General features: G+C 42.9%; 1 protein-coding gene across 1 annotated transcript in view; it reads left to right on the forward strand.

The window, feature by feature from the left end:
• Window positions 1–14,171, forward strand: part of dcdc2c (doublecortin domain containing 2C) — a 33,394-nt gene extending 19,223 nt beyond the window's left edge. The window contains exon 12 of the mRNA XM_026152356.1: window positions 14,153–14,171. The gene's annotated coding sequence lies outside the window, so the exon portion shown is untranslated. The remainder of the gene's footprint in view (window positions 1–14,152) is intronic.
• Window positions 14,172–15,334: the final 1,163 nt, after the last annotated feature.

Genomic DNA, 15,334 nt, shown 5'->3' on the forward strand with positions numbered 1-15,334 from the left:
TACAAACCTAACATGAGCCATGCTTGTTTTAGAAAGAAAAGGCTTTCTCATGGCGAAGCTTCCAGACAAGTTTCTCTTGTTCAGTCTTTTTCTAATTGTGCTGTCATGAACTTTAACATTTAACATGCCATCTGAGGCCATTAGTGACTGAGAGGCACCTCTTGGCTTTTCTTTTTCTTTGCACACTCTGACCTTGGAGTGAATTTGCTGGGACATTGACTCCTGGGAAGAGTGTGGCTTTGTGTTAACACTTATCTGAATGCTCCAGAGCAGTAAAAATGCCAGAACATCTGCCTTTATGGAGGTGGTCACACTTGCCGATGATCATTTAATCAACTGGATGTGATTAGCAGCACCTGTCTGCTGTTACCCTATTAATTCCCATGGAAGCAGTAAGGGTGTACTTAGTTTTTCACAGGCCCGAATAGAGTCCTGTGAAAAACTAGGTGCACTCTTACCTATACACACACACACACTTGTGTATGGGAATCCATATGATCTGTCTTTAAGCTTATATATAATGTCATACCCACTTGCCTTGTACTGGTCAGTGGTTTGCATATTGACAAACTGTGTCTTGTTGATTTTTTTTTCAATTTCCATGATAAACTTTAAGAACAGCTATCCTTTAAAAGGCAACATGTGTGGATCTCTTTAGGTCACCTGCTTGATTTCCATGCTGTGATCTAAGGATGATAAATTGCTGGGTACACATAAATTATATCAGTGAAATCACATTCAGTGCAGGCCTTTTGTGTGCACATATGTAAATCCAAGCCAACGACGTTCAGCTGAGTGAAATTGCAGTCTTTGTCTACCCTCTAACCATACAATTTCTTTCATTTCAATCTAAGCACACATTCGGAATATTGTCCCTTAGCTGCTCCTATCATATGTAATGAATGTGCTGCCCCAAAGGTGAGAGCCATAATTGATTAAAACCATGTTTTTTTCATGGCTCAGTGTAGTCAGCGATAAGAATATCTGTGATGTGAGTGCGTGCATGTAAGTGTCATTTATGCGCGTGTGTCAGCATGTCTACTGGTCTGTGTGAGGAGGACGGGACATCAAAGTCGTCTATGAACTGGCTCTGTTTCATCCCAGCTAATGAAGAAGCTGTGAGTATGCTTCTGGGTCACAGTGGGAACATGCACAGTGAGGTCACTTCAAAGGCGGGATAATGACGGATTAAGTCTAAATCACCGCCGCGCTTTAGTCGCTGTCTCACATCTAGCCTGTCGCTTTGCATTTTATTAACAAATCATGGCAATATGATCTGGTAAAATGTGCCTGCCTTAATTTCCCTTGTCCATCTTACTCTGTGCAAATCCTCTACATCCAGATTATTGGATCGTGGTGGGCAGAGTGGTGGGCCTTTTTATAAACCCCTGATGGTGATGAAATATTCTTTCATCAGTGTCCATATATGTCCCCATGTATTCACGTTTTAATGAACTGCTCTCTCTGCAGTTTCTTATTGCCTTGTGTTGTGTCCATGACAGTGATACAGCTTTTCATTTATATGAGCCCTACAGCTTGCAAGCAAGATATTTCATCCTTGGCTGGTTTGGGTTGGCATTCAAAATTAACCAACACACCCACAGACCTCTCAGTTGATGAGCACAGGTAAAGCTGGGATTTCTGTATCATAAGCCAAAGTGTTATAATGTTCCAGCCTTTCACATCATATGGGAAATGGAATTGGTTTGAAAGGGGGCTATATGCCAAGATTATTGAGCTCTAGGTACTCTTATGTACAGGAGGATGCCACGAAGATTTACTGTTTTACCGCAATTCATCTTGTTCAATGTGTAGCCCTTACATTCTCTGACCCTAAGCCTGCTGCGCTTGTAGAAATACAGGTATGTTGGAAGCACTCAGGGAAGCGTAAGTGCTGCTGGAGTGATTTATCCTCTCTAGACCCTCCAAGGGCTCTCGAATACTCAGATGCTTTGGTCAACAACGCACCCCAGCAATTATAATTAAGGGGTACTATGGTCTATGTCTCCAAAATGCTTTCATGTGATAAAGAGGTGTAATGTCAGGACATATTTAATAAATTCTAGCATTAATTGGGGGTGAATGAGGTTTGGTGTTGTTCAAAGTTCGAGTAACAGACTGCCTGAAACTCCTTCTGAACTTTGGGGTGCTTTTAGATTTGTGTGGAAACAACTAAATCATTTAAACTTAGCCTAGATCACTTTTTGAGAAGTATTTGGTTTATCTTGAAAACTCTTTTAAACCAAGGTTTCGAATCTTATGTTGTCCTCAGTCAATTATGTATATGTAACCTTAGCATGAATCTAAGTGTTTAGGTTTTTTATTTTTTATCAGACTGTGTAACATATATTGTACTAACACAGACAGGAATTATCAAAACAGCATGGTATATGTATGTGTGTGTATATATATATATATATATATATATATATATATATATATATATATATATATATATATATATATACATATATACATATGTACGGGGGTGCACATAAGTGGTCCGCAGGTGCGCATTCGCTGTCAAAATAAAAGACGCCACCAGATAAGAATGTGCAACGCTCTTTGCGTACATAAGATTTTCTGGAGGAGGACAGACATTTGTTTAGAACTCTTAAAGATGTTGAAGAAGCTCCTTTAAGCAATTACTTTGGTGTTCCTCCACCTCCAAAGAAATGTCAGAAGGAGTCCGAACCGCATAAGAGGCGCGTATTCTCGGAAAAGTGGTTGCAGGAGGCGAGCTGGCTTCAAACAAATGACAAACGCACAGAGATTTGGTGCAGAATATGCTGTGAAAATCCCACTCTAGCGGACAAAAACATGTACGCAAACGCACGCTGCAACTTCTTATCTGGTGCGCATCTTTTATTTTGACAGCGAATGCGCGCCTGCGGACCAATCATATATATTCAAATTCAAATTCAAATTCAAATTCAAATTTTATTTGTCACACACACACAACCATACACAGTATGACATGGGGGTGAAATGCTTGTAGCTGTACAATGCCCGACCATTAAATGACAGAAGAAAAGTTTTACAATATTTACAATTTACTACAAAAATTTACAAATTAACTTAGGAATTTACAGTAAAGAATGTGCAAATAGCAGAAGAGATTATAAAGATAAGGATTATAAATTATAGGAATTATAGGATTATAGGAAATGTGTGGTGGTGTGGTGACGTGTGTGAGAGTCCAGTCTTATAGTAACGTGTTTGGGAGAGTCCAGTCCTACACCTGGTTCAGGCCCCGAATAGCCTGGGGGAAGAAGCTCCTCTTCATTCTCTCTGTTTTGGCCTTAAGGGAGCGGAAGCGCTTCCCAGACCTCAACAGTGAGAAGAGTCCATTGTTGGGATGGGAGAGGTCCATCATAATCTTCCTAGCTTTGGACTTGCACCGCTTGGTGTAGATGGACAGCAGGTCAGGGAGCTCTGATTGAATGATGCGTTCTGCTGAGCGCACCACCCTTTGCAGATCTCGTCTGTCCTGCTTGGTGCTGTTCCCAAACCAGGTGCAGATGTTTGACGTCAGGACGCTCTCGATGGTGCAGGAGTAGAAGTTCTTGAGCACCTTCAGTGGCAGATGGAAGTGTCTAAGTCTTCTGAGGAAGAAGAGACGCTGACGGGCTTTCTTAACCAGGGTGTTGATGTGACAGGACCATGACAGGTCCTGAGTGATGTGGACACCCAGGTATCGGAAACTGTCCACTCTCTCCACTGGCGTGCCACTGATGATAAGGGGTTTGTAATTCCTCGCCTGCTTTGTAGTGAAGTCCACGATCAGCTCCTTAGTCTTGCTGATGTTTAGGAGGAGGTTATTCTCCTGGCACCAGGTCTCCAGGTTCCTAATCTCCTCCAGGTAGGCCGTCTCGATGTTGTCGGAGATCAGGCCCACAACAGCAGTGTCGTCAGCAAACTTGACAATGGAGGTGGTGTCGGATGTGGCTACACAGTCATAAGTGTACAGTGAGTACAGCAGGGGGCTTAAAACACAGCCCTGAGGCACTCCAGTGCTGAGTGAGATGGAGGGGGAGACTTGTTTTCCCACCCTCACTGATTGGGGTCTGTCTGTGAGGAAGTTGAGGATCCACTGACACAGTGATGAGCTGAGTCCTAGATCCGTCAACTTGGTGAAAAGCTTAGAGGGAATTATTGTGTTGAATGCTGAACTGTAGTCCACGAACAGCATCCTAACACAATTCCCTCTGCCAGTGTCCAGGTGACTCAGGGATGTGTGGAACAGGTGAGATATGGCATCGTCTGTGGAACGATTAGTCCGGTAAGCAAACTGAAGTGAGTCGATGGTGGGAGGAAGTGAAGAAGTGATGTGATCTCTCATCAGTCTTTCAAAACACTTCATTACAATTGAAGTCAGTGCTACTGGACGGTAGTCATTGTGGCAAGCGGGCTGTTGTTTCTTTGGAACAGGGACAATAATGGACCGTTTGAAGCACGTGGGAACCACAGCTTGGGCCAGGGAGAGGTTGAAGATCTCCGTGAACACCGGTGCTAGTTGATCAGCGCAGGCTCTAAGGACCCGGCCAGGGATTGCATCTGGTCCTGCTGCCTTCCTGGTGTTCACCCTCCTGAAGGTGTTCCTCACGGCATGCTCTGTGATGACAAATGCATTTTCTTCACTGGTGCACTCCGAGCGCGTGCAGCCGTTTGTTGTTTTAATTGCTGCGGCGTCGAAGCGAGCATAAAACGTGTTCAGCTCATCAGCCAGTGAAGCATCGGCATTCATCATTGAAGAAGCTGGTCGTTTATAGTCCGTTATAGTCCGCAGTCCTTTCCACAGGCTCCTAGAGTCGCACTGTCGTAGCTGTGACTCTAGTTTTTCCCCGTAGCTCCGCTTTGCCTTTCGGACCGCGCTGCGCACGTTGTAGGACGCAGCCTTGTATAGGTCCATATTACCGGAGACAAGCCCTTCATCGTAGGCAGCAGTGCGTGATCTCAGAGCGTCGCGGATGTTTTTATCCACCCACGGCTTCTGGTTGGGAAACGTTCGGATGATAGTTCTTTCTGCTGTGTCTTTCTGCTGTGTCGTATATATATATATGTGTGTGTGTGTGTGTGTGTTTTCTTATAGGCTATTATAAATTTATAGAGTTTTGAATGAAAAGCAATGAAAATATACACCTGTCAAAAAAAAAAGATATCAATATGAACAAAGTAAAGAGATGACAACGTTTTTCTTTTTCCTGGTCTGTAAGATGTATATGCCTGTGCATCAATAGGATAAAGCCTATAAATGTTGCTGAATTTTATAGAAGATTATTGGAGCTGAAAATGGGTTGTCCAGCATCGGTCCAGAGAGGGAATTGGCTGAGCTGCAGAGCCTCATTTAGTGGAGGCTCAGTGGCAGCTCCCATTTCACCTGGGTTCTCCGATGTTTAATTGGCCTCATTATGTGATTAACTTAGCAAATTTACCCCTTACCCTCAAGGCAAAGCTTTGAACACTGGCAGACCGCAAACCCTCTCAAAGTCACTCCATCACTGAAACCACAATGTCAGCATTTAGGCTGGCCATCACATTCCACTGGGAAGTTTTCATTTTCCTGCAGAGATGCCTGTTTGCCTATATTAACCTCCCCACCTTTGACTCAACATGCTGCTTAAGAATGCAGTAATTCATTCTAGGATAACTAGCAATATATCATTGTTTCCTTAGAAATGCTCAGTATGCATATTATGTTGCTTATCACACTTTATATGCTGAGCATGATTTTTTCAAGCTCTGTAAATTATAGGTTATTGTGCAGACATGTGTTGAATCATTTGATGTTTGCATTCAGAGCCTAGCCCTACACTTTCAAAATGTATGGAATTTTATATGCAAAATCTATTTTATTTCAGGGTATACAAGAGTGCATGTTGCCATGTAGGCCGAGCTGTTCATTTCCTGTTTATTAGGTGGATTAGGGTGTTTCTTTTCTCTCTCAAGTCAACACCGACCATGAAGCGAGTGGAAAGAAACAGTTGATTGTCCAATCCAGCAAACAAAATCTAATATTTGGAAAGCTCTGGTTATTTGTTTGTGGTTTCATAGATATTGGTTTCATTTTGCTGATCTCCTCAGAGAATAGTATAGGAAATGAAAGGAAGATGAAAAAACAAAGTCTGTGATGTTAATCTATCCTGTCATCACTGAAATCTCACAGGTCCTTTTTGGGCTCCCTGACAGTCGGATGAAATGGTCGCTAAAGTGCCAATTTTACCCAACCGCTTGCTATTTGCCAGCAAAGTCACAGGTTGGCTTCCTTGTTCAATAACCAGTCTTGGAGAATAGGGTTGACGGTGGAGCGAGGAATCGTATGTGTTGCGGATGTGTCCGTGTTCGAGGGGAGAGGGGGAGAGGATGGGCAGGAGGGAAGAGAAGAGAGAAGTTTACAAATGGGATCCATCATTTTTCATGCACGAGGGTGACATCCCTCCGTCAGCCAATTTCGCTCCGATAGCACAGTCCCTTGGTTCATTGATATCTGCATTAGGGACCTTTGTCAAAGGTCTCATCTAAATGCATTGAAAAACGCTTTGCTCCCTCTGTGTACGTCCCGCTTTTAGAAGTGTGTGCGTGCATGCTGTGCAAAGATTTGCCGACTTGGCTTTGTCTACATTAAGGTTGGTCTTTGTGGCAAAGCAATGCGGTGTCACTGAACCTGGAAAGGGGAAAAAACAACTTGTGAGAAACGCATCAACAAAGCCGCCGCCAGCTGCTCAGTGCTGTGAGAGCTGCGGCTACGAGTGTTTTCTCACTCTGTTGTTACTGAGTAACTCTTTTAGTCTGCAGCGTAATGAATTTAATAAATATACTCAAATTAATGGCAACGACTGAAATGACCTATGAACGTGTTTCAAGAAAGGGGCCATGAAACATTGTGAAGGAGCTAATTTCAAATTGATATAAAGATGGCAGGGTCTTCTGTATGAAGTTGGTTGGAGTAGGCTTATTAACCAAAACACTTCAGAGCCACTTCATTTATCCCACTAAACACACCACCCCTCATCTCCACACATGTACAGTCCTACAGTTCAGTCTAACCTGACTGTACATCCTTTGCTACTATTAAGAAGATTTAATTTGCTATTCCTGTCCATCTATTTTACGTGACTATAGCACGCTACGGCAGGGGCGCCGCGGGGCTAATGTCGCTGTCAATCCAGTGTCCCCTTAGCTACAATCTCACGGCTTAATTTCCACACAGATCCAAGCACCCTTGAGCTCTAAGAGGTCTCATTCGCACACTTGAATCAAAATTGCCCCAAACTCTCTTGTCCTGCAATTTTGCAACACTTGGGTTGTAAGCAATGTTACGTTTTGAGCAATTTTACCAGGTCCCTGAACTGTCAAGTAAAAGGCGAGCTAAACACCAGCCAATCTAGCGTTTCATTAATATGTTTAATATAAATTTATGTCGACCATTTCAGTTAAAGCCTTTAGGTGGTTAGGCTATATCTCCTGGCACTCTCATAAGATATATTAAGAATAGTAATTAATAAATCTGATAATCTGAAATTGACTAATAATTTGGTGCTTGAGGACATCCCTTCCGTGTGTTCCCATAGGGATTCCATTAAAAGTCCTACTGACTATAATCTATAGTTGTGCAATTGTTCTATAGAATTCAGCAATGCTGCCCTTTTAACATTGTTCAAATCCACTTTCAAATGACTTTGAAATGAATAATTTATGTTAAGTTTAATAGACCTTGAGGTGCGTCACAGTAACTGAATGATATATTGTGTCCCAGAATGTTTACAGAGAATTGCAATGGGAGCATCTGTCACTGCCTGTCACTAGTTTAAATAGAAAATCTAAGTGTTTGACACATGCTATTACTGTTTGTTATTGTCCCCGTTTTCAGGTATGGGCAGATGAAGAGAGTTCTGTGTGAATATTCTTCAGTCAGAGCTGTTTAGCTTTCTGAAGACGACTTTAAGTCCGATTAAGAGTACTGAGGCCTTGAATACTTGAATAATGCTCAGTGAATCAGAGGGAGTGGTACACGTAATGCTTCTGTGGCGATGTGCTGTCTTTTAAGGGGAAAGAATCAACTATTGCTGCCCTGCTTCCCTCTTTTATCTTGTGAGTCGGAAATGTCAGTGCCAGCTCAAACAGGACCAGCCAAACCTCCTGAACATGGCGAGATTGGATGCGAAATCAGTGCAAGGGTCACTGACAAAAGAAATTGGGTTTTATGCAGAGCGTGCCTCAATACACAACACTCCCAAACCAAAAGGTAGAAGCAAAGCCCTTACCAGCTATTTTCAACCCATCATTATTTCTCATAAATCCCAAACTAGCCAAGACCAGTGCCTTTGACAGCATGACTGATGAGTTTGCCATCGTGAATGTCAAAAGAAATGGTCTCCTGCACCTTATCTCCCCTATTTCTCATTGTGAGTGAGACTTGGGGGTTTTTATGGAGAAAAGCCACGGCCGTTGTGATGAGCATTACCCAGTGATAATGAAGGGCACGCTGCTGTACCGTCAGCCACTACAGACAGACAGGCAGGGGAAGCGGGCAGGCTGGGAGGTGCTGTGTGCTGAGAGTTGCCCATTCATGAGTTTATGTGACCTTATGTCTTTATCTAGAGACCAGACAAATGAGCATATTTTTATATTTACACTGTGTAGGTGCCATGATTGCCTTATCTACTGCCGCCTTCATTCACAGAGGGAAATGTCAAGAGGTAATCAAGTCAAATGTGTCATTTGTCAATGGATTTAAAACTGTATATAAGGAAATACTGTATGTAGGTAACATTTCTGTGAATTCTATATGATATACTTAATTTAACTGGAGTTGTTGATTTAAGCACACCTCGCATGTCATGCGTAGATTTTCCCCCCCCCCTCTAAACTATGGAAAAACATCCTTTGATTTGATGAGTTTGTTTTCAAGTCTCATAAGTAAACCACATATTCCGCTGAGGCTTAAGTGAAAGGGGTTTTAGTTATCCTGCCTGTAAGCTGGCATGCAAACCAGCCGGCACAGACGAAGGATAATGAGGTTGGACGCAAGTCTGAGTAGTGACTGTTAAGCAGGAAGCTGCATTTATGATGGCTTTAAGAGGCATTTATTGCCTCGTTTCCATCAGAGCATTGTCTGCAGAGACCCAACAGCTTTCCATAGAGATTAATCTCAGATACCCCCCTCTTAGGTGGTGGCAGTCTTGGTGAAGTTGCTCACCATGGCGGCTCTCTCTCACTTTCTCTATTTTAGTTAGGCTTTAGTGTCTGTTTTTCTTCTTTTGCTTTGCTCTTCCCAGTACTCACTTCCCTGCCTTTCTCCTTCTATTTTCTACTCCCTCTACTCTCAGAGGGTTTCCACACTTGGTGTCACTGCATGTCCTCCAGTTACACTTACACAAATCAGGGTTAAACCATTTGTTTACAGTGAAGAAGGGAAGAGCGAGAGAAACAGCGCTGTGCTAAATGTCAAGGATGATGAGGTGGGTCAGGCTGGCAGTGCTGTTGTGATTACGGCTGTCTTCGCGCTACATCATCAAAAAACTCTGAAAAGGGCTAAGTCCTCCAGTTCGACTGTTTCGCCAAGAAATTAGATTCACATGTGATCTTTGAGAATATCCTTCCTGCTTTCCCTCCAATAACAGTGCCAAAGTAAAGGAATGTGTGGTGTGGAGCTGCACTTTTCAAGCCAAGGAGTAGTGGATTCTGACATAAGGATTTAAAAAATGTTTTTGTGGGCAAAACCACATCCACAACAGTGCCCCAATCTACCTGCTGTGTCTTTGTTGAATAGTTAACGAGATATATAGGTACTAGTAGGATTTCAACTACACGAGAAAAGTTTGATATCAATTTTTAATGACTTTTTAATCAGAGAAAACCAGGCAGGTTCTCTACAATTTAGCCTGAATGTGCACACACCTACATGCCACGCCTGTATGTTTGCCGAGCACCTTGTGTATGATTCTTTCATGAGCTGTGTGGTGGCTGGCCTTTCATAGGCGTGCTCTCATTGAGCACTTAATCAATACCTGTCATCTTGATCTCATCCTCTAAAGTGGGCCCCTGTTCTTTGTCTTCCCCTTAATCCATCTCCATACCGCTATTTGAATTTGTATTAGAGACCTAAGGACCTTCTTCACTATCAGAAGATTTAACAGATTGTTTAAGGACCCTTAGTACTATTTTCATAAGCACAAGACCAGGTTTATAAAAATCTATACAAGGGCCTGGAGACTTGGGGCAGTGTGGCAGGAAGGGTAAGCCGTGAACGTGTGGAGAATTTCAGATTTGGAGGAAGGCAATTTCAGCATCTTGCCTTTTTCTGATTGTTTTGTTAAAGCTGGTTTTATTGCTGTTGCTCGGCTCTTCTGTCGTTCTATTTGCTTTGGGTTTTAAGGAGTCGCCAAAGGTAATTTATAGTATTTCCCCCCTTAGGAGAGTATTTGATGGGGCACTCCTAAAGCTGCCTGACTACAGGCTCGAGAAAGGGAAACTCACTTTTGATTCTGCATGAGTACAGTTTCTAAATCACTACCAGCTTCTTGTGATTGTACTTTTGTGAATCTATCTGCAGTAAAAACTGATAGCGGGCGCAATGGTAGAGTGATTGCAGTTTGTGAGTTCAAACATTGATAGCATTGGAAGCACAAAGAGACTATACATTCAAGTGTCTCTTTTTTACCCCCCCTCCAACTTCTCTGTATTTCAGTCCTGCTGCTCAGTCTTCTCAGAAACAAATGTGCAGTGATCCATGCTCTTAACACAGTTAAGAAAATAGTTTTCGAAAATTGGACCTTGAAGAATTCAGAGTGGGTGAGTAATTGGAGGTCAATAGAAAGCAATGCTCCACGACAGAGCTGAACCCGCAGAGAGAGCAAGAGAGAGCGCGACTGAGAGACGGCGAGAGAGAGGAACCAGCAGAGTGTCAATCAGCCAGCGTTTTGCCCGCATTGCCCCTTAATTTAATCACTGTTTAATTACTGCTGTCCCCAGAGGGGCGCTCTGCTAGGTTCAGTTACTGAGCTTTTTCCCTTCCTCTGACTCCGTCTCTTGGTGCGTATTTAGCCCACGGACAGCCTCTCTAAAGCAGGCCACTCTCCTCAGAAGCCTCAGCAGTATTTCAACCTTACCTCAGGGCCCTTTGCACAAATCTGCTGATGATAATGTCAAGGGCAGGCACATATGCATATGCGTGATGAAAGGTGCCTGCGGGAAGAGAGACACCACAAATATACAAGTTTATCCAGCAAAGCAAAGGCAGGGAAAATGGTGAATATGTTTAAGTACCCACTACTTGTCCACTCCCCTCCCATTCCCTTTAGGACCACCGCCACCCCGCTGAGAGTCGGTGTATTCAGATTTGGATGTAGTTGATATGGATGTGGATAAAATCCAAGAGCTGTGCAATCATCAATAAAAATCACTGCTGCAAGACATGGCCAGCTTCCCATAAATGTTCCCTGCCATAGTATAATGTGTGCTGCCATATCTGTGGCCAAACATGGTGCACGTGTCATGGTTTCTCTGGATTACCAACAGCCCCTCACCGCAGACTCCACACAGGGACTGCATCAGGGGAATAAGTCACAGTTTAGCTCTCAAGCTACAGCAATCAATATAAATTTGGCATGGTAATGATCAGGTGCAGTGGGTGTAGGCCTCTTGTATCTATCTTCTTCCCTTTTCCCAGCATATGCTGCGGTGCTCTATCTCCCAGAGGCCTGCGGGTAACACAGCTAAGGCTGTGCGCTGCACGTCAGACCTCTGAGGAGTAAGGGGAAACAAACAAGCAGGGCTGTCTCAGAACCTCAGCAGCAGGCACAGGCAGTAGCCCATGCTTGCAATGAAGCCCCTGATGCCACACACATAAGCACAGGCACACACAGACTTTACCGGCCCTTGCCTCTCAACCATTCCCTTATTGGAGAAGCAGAGGTATTTTACACTGTGTTAAGGATATAATGGGACAAATAGAGATGGTGTGATGAGGAGCTGTGTGTTTGTGTGTGTGAGACTGACTGATAGATGAGATGCTGTCTCTCAAGAGGGTCTGTGATCATGATGATTGCCAGCGGAGGAGAGTTGAGATAGTTGTGACTCCTGGGTATTCAAATTGGAGTGTTGACAGGTTTATTATTGAAGTTTGTCCTCCCCCTCTCTCTGTTTTTCCCCTGAACCAGATAAGTGAGGGTGCGATAGTCACCATTTTCTGCAGCTTCATTCTTCACATGCAACAAGGCTACTGTTTCGAAACCAGCGAAGACATCAAGAGGGGACTCGTAACAAGAACGCAGTTTGATTAAAATGGCACTAAATTATTTATTTATTTATTTTTCACACAAACTTAATTTCGCTCGGAGAGATGCAGTGTTAATACCAAACCTAAATTAAAACTGGCTCAAGTGGATGGTGCCAAATGTAATCCCTCTGCCTCATTTATGTCAAGCTGGAGCCAGAGCGCCGCGGCCTGCGCTGCAATTGAAGACCCGCAGCCTGTGACATTAATAAAGACGGAACATGTACAGGAAATTAAACTTTCACATTCCTGTTGTAATGAGATCTTATCCATCATGTTACTGTTTGCCTCACAATCAAATCAAATGCTAAAATGGAAGCTCAATCAGGTCCTCCCGCAACGGCATCGCTGTAACCTCCTGGCATCGTTCTTCTAAATGGATGGCAAAGTGAATGGGATTTGAATAAAAACTCTATATGTTAATGGGCAGGTTTCACCCCTGAGATCCACTTTGTATAGAGATACAAGAGGAGAGGAGGGGGGGAGGGAGGAGAGGGGCATGCTACCAGCACTAAAGAGGAATATCTGTAGGGTGTTGTTGCATTGTATGCATTTCTGATCTGCATGTTGCTTTAAAAAAATGCAAGTAGGAGGAAAATGAGCACCTTGACCTTAGTAAGCGCATCTCTGTGTCCTGGTTGGCCACAAGAGGGTAGCAGCTAGTTGCAGAGATGGGAGCCAGGCCACAGGTTCATATTCACACTGGAGAGATTTGAAATATATTAACTAAAAGATATTATCTTCAGCCTTACATTTATAGATCACACTAGGATTTTTTTTTCCTTTACACGAGCCTATGATCTTTGGAAGAAGAGAGGAAAGCTCTACGGACAAGGAGATGAGGCAGTGCTAAATTTAATGGTATTGGCTTTTATAGGTAATAAGGGGGCACTGATCAAAGGTGCACAATACTCAAAAGCAGCGAGGTTGCACTCAGGAGGGGAACCAAGTGCTCTCCAGCCAGGCTGAGCAAATTGCCAGATCAGCTAATCAGGATTCAACTGGAAGATGTAAGTTAGTGGAGAGTAATTGAACACAGATTTAAGGGGCATCCATCTGGATATTGCAGCACTCCTCTCTTGCTCTCCTTAGTAAATTCTGGTGAATATTAATAATGTTTTTTATATAATAGTGTGCAGGCGAGGAGTAGGGATGGGGGTGGGTTTGGGGTTCTTTTAACAGGGCCTCTGAAAAGCTTCAAACATACAGGGAGAAATTACTCAAAGAAAATGTAAAGCAGAATATCCATTTACTTACCCTCTCCACTCTTCCCTTCCATGTGTGCCCTCTTCTCTCGGGCACACATGGAAGGCAAAGATGGAGGAGCCACCCACTTGTGGAAAATAGTGCATGTGGGATGTTATCAGCACCTGCTCAACATCAGTATATAGGCCAATTAAATGTGTATGGGTGCATGTTGTCCTCTTGGACATGATTAGAATCACAATTCGTGGCTTTGTAGTCCTGCCTGACCTGACTCACATTACGACTGAATATTCTCTGGAAAAAGGTTCGGTTAATGAACAGTCGAATATACAAGGATGGATGCAACTGCAGATTAATGAAGCCTCAGAGGTAGGAGCGGATTGAATTTGCTTAAGACATTCGAAAAGAGTCAATAATATATACAGTATGAAATATTGGCAGTTTAAATAAATCTGAATAAATTACCCAGAACTGTATACAGTCCACAGTCTGCACAGCTACCTCAGTGTGCATTAAATGATTGAGTTAGGATGCACTTATTGTTTTCAGAGCACTCATATATTTTTAAAACCACAAAGCTATTTTTCTTTCACAGGGTTTGTGATCTTTTTTTTTTTTTTTTTTTAATTCTGTGACCTTCTAACACGATTCTCTCCTTGTGCTTTCCAGCAGATCCTGATCTGACAGTGAAAACACCTGGGCGAAGAACATTGTCAATATGTGGTTCGCAACTGCTGTTATTTCCCCCAGGACCTGAAATCACACATTTGAAGCATTCCTCTGGGGGTATATTTAGAAAATGGGCCGATCAAAACTGCTTGTAACTCAAATCTCACGTCACACAGCTGCTTTTAACAGACTGTAAAATAGGGGAAAAAAGGGAAGGATAATGAGAGGAGAATGGGTAGATAAATGCAGACACCCTAACTGCCACAGTATGTGACTTTTTATGTGCACAGAAAACATGAAAAAGAAAAAGAAGTTTCTCTCTTTTCTCTCTTGAAGAATGTTTCATTTGAGAGTTTGCTTTTCCTGCCACTGAAGAATGCTTACTTCTTTGACTATTTCGCCGAATGATCCCCAGCACCTGATAGAAAATGAAAGTAGTATAACAGTGTTTAGTGAAAATGATAAATCCAAAAAGCTGACACCATTGCAGTGATTTCATTTAAGGTATGATTACTGTTCCAGATGTCAGTGATGATGGAGGCATCGAGGAGGACTGTTACATTAGTCCCTGAAGCCTGACAACCATAATACATTTCCTTTTTTTTTTTCTTCTTCTTCTTTTTTTTTTTACAATGTAAATTCCTCTTACTCCACAAGGAGACTTTTTCGCTCTTCTTCTTTGATATGCCTGGCTGCTTGGTAGCTGTCGAAGGGGGAAAAAATGGCAACAAAAACCCACCCTCGTGTCCCACTGTCAGGTGTCTGATACCTATTCCCATGGCAAACACGCACCACAGCTAGATGCAAATTGCCTGTGGAGATTCACCGTTTGTGGAAGAATAATAGGGTGCCTGGAAATGCTGGCCCTGGGACGGTCTGCGGGCCCTCAGATGTGATGTGTGTTTGAGAAAAAATAATACAACAGTGAGAGTGATTGCTGTAATGATAGATCCCTAACCAGACATTTTCCAGAAATGGAAACTGGAATGCGGGCCTGAAAAGAGTTGACTATGGGTATGGCGATGTGTGGAACAATTTAGAGAAGATGTTTTGGACTAAATTGCTGCATCATGGATGCTTTAGGGTAATAAAGCTGAAATAGAATCACACGCTGAAGTTTAGAAAAGACTGTTGACAGACAAGAAAAAGTTTGAGCAAGTTCGTATCAGTCTTGTCTTACTT

The sequence above is a fragment of the Astatotilapia calliptera genome, chromosome 19 (genome assembly GCF_900246225.1).
Source record: "Astatotilapia calliptera chromosome 19, fAstCal1.2, whole genome shotgun sequence".
NCBI classification, from domain to species: Eukaryota; Metazoa; Chordata; class Actinopteri; order Cichliformes; family Cichlidae; genus Astatotilapia; species Astatotilapia calliptera.